The following is a 6,599-nucleotide window of genomic DNA, read 5'->3' on the forward strand; positions in this document are numbered from 1 at the left end:
CATAGAATCTACAGCTTGGTAGACTGCAGATAACCAACACACCAACATAGAATCTACAGCTTGGTAGACCAAAGATAACCAACACACCAACATAGAATCTACAGCTTGGTAGACCAAAGATAACCAACACACCAACATAGAATCTACATTCCATATATTACTCCAGTTTTGGCTTCATTGCACTGGCTTCCGGTTGCTTTTAGGATTGATTTTAAAATTATTTTACTTGTTTATAAAGCTCTAAATGGTCTCGCACCTTCCTACCTACATGACTGCCTGCCTATATATGTCCCAAACTGCCCCATAAGGTCTTCCACTGCTGGCCTGCTCGCTTTGCCTAAAACAATGGCAACTAAAAAATACGGGGAAGCAGCTTTTTGCTTCTACGGGCCGACGGCGTGGAACAAACTCCCACTGTACCTTCGACAGGCAGCCTCTGTAGACATTTTTAAAGCACAGCTCAAGACCCACTTCTACACCCTTGCTTTTAATTGATTTGTTTTTTTAATTTATTTTGTTATTCATGTCCTCACTGTATTGCATTACTGCTCTTGTTTTTTAATGTTTATGCCTTGCTTTTTTATTTTTTTCTCTCTTCATTGCTCTGTAAAGCACTTTGAGCTGCATTTCATGTCATGAAAGGTGCTATACAAATAAAGTTGTATTATTATTATTATTATTATTACATCTTGGTAGACCAAAGATAACCAACACACCAACATATAATCTACATCTTGGTAGACCAAAGATAACCAACACACCAACATATAATCTATATCTTGGTAGACCAAATATAACCAACACACCAACATAGAATCTATATCTTGGTAGACCAAATATAACCAACACACCAACATAGAATCTACATCTTGGTAGACCAAAGATAACCAACACACCAACATAGCCAACGCAAAATGTATGCTTATCTATCGGTTAATGTCTGTTGTATTTGCTGATACAGATCCTGACCGATAACGGCAATTTTTTTAAGAGATAACAGGCAAACGTTGATCAAAATAACAATTCTTCTACATTCTCTAATTGTGTAGACTTCTGGTAAATGAAATAACGCAGATGTTTAACAATAATTTAACGAAACCAAAACTTGGCCAATTTCATTTATAAAGCACCGTTGAAAACAATGTTACAAAGTGCTGTCGGATGGTGACAAATCATGACAATAAACACATTATTTTCTTCTTTCTAAATATTGTTTGTTGTCATGAGTTAATTGTCACCATCCGAGTGGGCGGGGCTACGAACATGAACATTCGTACATGTCTGTCCCATAGCTGGGGGGTACGAGTATATTCGTAAATTGCACAGAAAGGTCTTGTCTTGTGAATTAAAGTCTGCAGTTCAAAATGTACTCGAGTAAAAGTACCCACACCCCCCGCTCCTCCCCCCCCCTCTCTCCCTGCTCTGCGCACCATCACACGCACGAGCGCGCACGATCTGTCTGATTCTCTCTCTCTCTCTCTCTCTCTCTCTCTCTCTCTCTCTCTCTCTCTCTCTCAGAGTCACTCTCGCTTTCTAGACTGACTCCCCCCCCTCCCCCTCCCCCCATCGCTCTGTTTCTCTCTCCTCCGTAGCTTGAAGTACCGCAGAGCGAGAGAGAGAGAGAGAGAGAGAGAGAGAGCGCGCAGACTGACTCTGCATCGGTAAAGGAGAGGGAGAGCAGATCAAAGCGTCTCTGCCCGCATGTACAGTACAGTGAGGCTACATTGTAACAGCGTTACTGTACAGTAACAGTACAGTAGAGATACATTGTAACGACGAGGTGTTTTATATGGATAATTAAGCACTGCGCCTCTACTCAACAACACACGGTAAGAAGAGTTGATCATTTTATACCGAACATATCAGTCACTCCACGCACGAACACACACTGACACACGCACACACACGCACACACACACGCACGCACGAACACACGTACACTTCTATGTTGTAGGACAGAGCTGCAGCAATTGGCTTATATTTTATTTTAATTTGTACCCGTATTTCGGTATAATCTTTAACTCTTGGAGAGTGCAACATTAAACCAAATGGACCCGTAAGGGTCCATTTGGTTTAATGTTACACTCTCCAAAAGTTAAACAACTGCATTAGTTAATTTACAAGAAAGTCTCCACAATTAGAGAATGTAGAAGAATATTATTTTGATCAACGTTTTCCTGTTATCTCTCCTGGTACCAACATCAATACAGCATGGATGGAATTGTGGACACAAATCTGATCCAAATATTCTTTAGTTTTGTGTCTAAATGTCATCAAATGATCCGTGTGGATTAAATGATGTGAAAAGGCTTGAAAATCACTGTTTTAAAAACGTATTTTCGTTGTAATAAACCTCAACGCGGCTCTAATTATGTATTCATGAGTCGTGAGTTAAAAGTTGGAAGGCTTTCCTCTCGATGCACGTTGAGTGAGACACGAAAATAAAGACGACAATAAAATAAATGACCCAAACCGGCATGAGTTTATTAATTTTGACATGAAGCACATTTTGATTTTGTTTTAAAAGTCACAATTATAGTCTTTTGAGTTGTGGTCGTTTTTTTCAGTCTGAAACGTTTTTAGTGTTTAGGCTAATTATGTCATAATGGCTCATTTTTACACTTGGTTGTATGCTGGAAATCGCAGATCTACACAAGCTCTTGATGCAATGTGAGCTTGTAGATCTGCTATGACTTGTCTTTTAGTGATCTCTTCTCCACTAGTCCCTCCGTGACATTTTAGTCTAGTTTTTATATTTGTTATTAATTATATTTATGTAATTATATTTAGTTTTAGTTTTTTTATTTTGTTAATTTCTTTTTAGTTTTAGTCGAGGAAATCAGCGCTGAGAACAGAGTAAAATAATGCAGCAGAAGTAGAACCATTTATTTTAGAGTGTGACGATGTTGGTTCTCAACATGAGGCCTGGGGACCCCCAGGGGTCCAAACCAGACCCTCATGAGGGTCCCAACATGAGATGACACTTTTGCATCAGTAGAAATCTCATCTACGCATTTCAACTTTTCTATGTTTTTATTTATTTTCCCACATAAAATAATTTCCTACTTCGGTGGTTTTTCAACCATTTTCACGTCAAGGTCCATTATTTATTCAGCATCTGAGCCACGGACCACCATCTGATGACATTTAGCCTCTCAGACCCATCTGAGCCACGGACCACCGTTTGATGACATTTAGCCTCTCAGACCCATCTGCTGAGCCACGGACCACCATCTGATGACATTTAGCCTCTCAGACCCATCTGAGCCACGGACCACCATCTGATGACATTTAGCCTCTCAGACCCATCTGAGCCACGGACCACCATCTGATGACATTTAGCCTCTCAGACACATCTGAGCCACGGACCACCATCTGATGACATTTAGCCTCTCAGACCCATCTGAGCCACGGACCACCGTCTGATGACATTTAGCCTCTCAGACCCATCTGAGCCACGGACCACCATCTGATGACATTTAGCCTCTCAGACACATCTGAGCCACGGACCACCATCTGATGACATTTAGCCTCTCAGACCCATCTGAGCCACGGACCACCATCTGATGACATTTAGCCTCTCAGACCCATATGAGCCACGGACCACCATCTGATGACATTTAGCCTCTCAGACCCATCTGAGCCACGGACCACCATCTGATGACATTTAGCCTCTCAGACCCATCTGAGCCACGGACCACCATCTGATGACATTTAGCCTCTCAGACCCATATGAGCCACGGACCACCATCTGATGACATTTAGCCTCTCAGACCCATCTGAGCCACGGACCACCATTTGATGACATTTAGCCTCTCAGACCCATTTGAGCCACGGACCACCATCTGATGACATTTAGCCTCTCAGACCCATCTGAGCCACGGACCACCATCTGATGACATTTAGCCTCTCAGACCCATCTGAGCCACGGACCACCATTTGATGACATTTAGCCTCTCAGACCCATCTGAGCCACGGACCACCATTTGATGACATTTAGCCTCTCAGACCCATCTGAGCCACGGACCACCATTTGATGACATTTAGCCTCTCAGACCCATCTGAGCCACGGACCACCATTTGATGACATTTAGCCTCTCAGACCCATATGAGCCACGGACCACCTTCTGATGACATTTAGCCTCTCAGACCCATATGAGCCACGGACCACCATTTGATGACATTTAGCCTCTCAGACCCATCTGAGCCACGGACCACCGTTTGATGACATTTAGCCCCTCAGACCCATCTGAGCCACGGACCACCATCTGATGACATTTAGCCCCTCAGACCCATCTGAGCCACGGACCACCATCTGATGACATTTAGCCTCTCAGACCCATCTGAGCCACGGACCACCATCTGATGACATTTAGCCCCTCAGACCCATCTGAGCCACGGACCACCATCTGATGACATTTAGCCTCTAAGACCCATCTGAGCCACGGACCACCATCTGATGACATTTAGCCTCTCAGACCCATTTGAGCCACGGACCACCGTTTGATGACATTTAGCCTCTCAGACCCATTTGAGCCACGGACCACCATCTGATGACATTTAGCCTCTCAGACCCATCTGAGCCACGGACCACCATCTGATGACATTTAGCCTCTCAGACCCATTTGAGCCACGGACCACCATCTGATGACATTTAGCCTCTCAGACCCATCTGAGCCACGGACCACCATCTGATGACATTTAGCCTCTCAGACCCAAAACTAAAGAATATTTTGGATGAGATTTTGTCCCCAATTCCATGTTGTATTGATGTTGGTACCATTAGGAGAGATAACAGGCAAACATTGATCAAAACAACATTTCTTCTACATTCTCTAATTGTGGAGACTTCTTGCAAATGAACTAATGCAGTTGTTTAACTCAAGAGTTAAAGATTATACCATAATACGGGTACAAATTAAAATAAAATATAAGCCAATTGCTGCAGCTCTGTCCTACAAGTGTACGTGTGTTCGTGTGTCGACTTCTTGTAAATGAACTGATGCAGATGTTTAACAATAATAATCTTGAGAGTGTAAAAGGAAACCAAATATCCTCTGAAAACCAGACGTTTTTATTACCAGGGAGAAAAAAAAGGGTCCATTTGGTTTCATTTTACACTCTCAACAGTTAAAGATCCATTAGGGTCCATTTGGTCACCAATTCTCCATCATTTAGCAGGGGACCACCTGGAACCGTCTGTCTGTCTGTCTGTCTGTCTGTCTGCTGGAAAACTCATATGAACAAAACTGTTACACTTTACACAGAACGCTATCCTGAAGAGGTGGGGGGGGGGGAACGCTATCCTGAAGAGGTGGGGGGGGGGGGGGGGGGAACGCTATCCTGAAGAGGTGGGGGGGGGGGGGGGGAACGCTATCCTGAAGAGGTGGGGGGGGACGCTATCCTGAAGAGGTGGGGGGGGGGGGGGGGGGGGGGGTTTGAATGAGAGGAGAGAGTTGTGTGTCATATCTCAGTGGTCCCCAAACCCCCCACATTGACACTAATTAGCCCCGCCCCCGCGGACCCCCATTTGAAAGGATATTCCAGGGACCTCCATGAGAGAAGATTGGCTCTAGAAGTGATTAATCTCAAGGACCCCCAGGTTGACATGCATTAGTCTACGGACCCCCCATTTAATGGCATTTCTATCTCTGGGATCAATGTTATTTTAACTCTGAGAGCGTTCCATTTGTACACTCTCAGAGTTACAGACCCATAAGGGTCCATTTGGTTCCAAACTATCATTTAGCTGGGGACCCCCTGGAACTCCCTCAGGTACCCCTGGGGGTCCCAGGACCCCACTTTGGGAACCACTGATATATCTGCCCCCCCCTCCCCCAATGTGCCGTTTGTGATCATATATCTGCCCCCAATGTGCCGTTTGTGATCATATATCTGCTCCCAATGTGCCGTTTGTTTCACCAAGCCTAGAAAAGACCAAACAGAAATACACTATCGTAACGTTCCCACGTTCAACGCAACAAAAAAAACAAAACGTGATGATTATGAAAGGTGAATATTGGCTCTGATTAATGGTCAACTTAAAGGTGTCGTAACTAACGCTGACAGAACCAGGTTTCATCGTTGCTAACATTCTGACGAGAGAACAGAATCTGTTTCACCAGAGAGGACTCCCCCCCCCCCCCCCCCCTCCCCTCCCCCCTCCCCCCTCCATGCACGTTCTCAATCACACTGAGAGGTTCTGTCTATGGAAGAGTTATAGGTGTGTGTGTGTGTGTGTGCGTGTGCGTGTGCGTGTGCGTGTGCGTGTGCGCGTGCGCGTGCGCGTGCGTGCGTGCGTGCGTGCGTGCGTGCGTGCGTGCGTGCTGAAAAATAGCACATCTACATCCGAGTGCCGTGCTATGAGCTTGTAGATCTGCTATTTTTTTTAAATGGTGAAAATGTGTCTGGAAATGAGTGAATGAAAATGAGTTTGAATATAATTATATTCTTTCACAGTGAACGTATTTATTTATAGGCTTGTGTGTGTGTGCGTGCGTGCGTGGCATGTGTGCATGCGTTTGTGTGAATGGGTGTGCGTGTGTGCATGCGTTTTTGTACGTGTGTGTGCGTGCGTGCGTGTGGCGGCATTGTATGCC

The sequence above is a fragment of the Electrona antarctica genome (assembly GCF_951216825.1).
Source record: "Electrona antarctica genome assembly, contig: scaffold_627, whole genome shotgun sequence".
NCBI classification, from domain to species: Eukaryota; Metazoa; Chordata; class Actinopteri; order Myctophiformes; family Myctophidae; genus Electrona; species Electrona antarctica.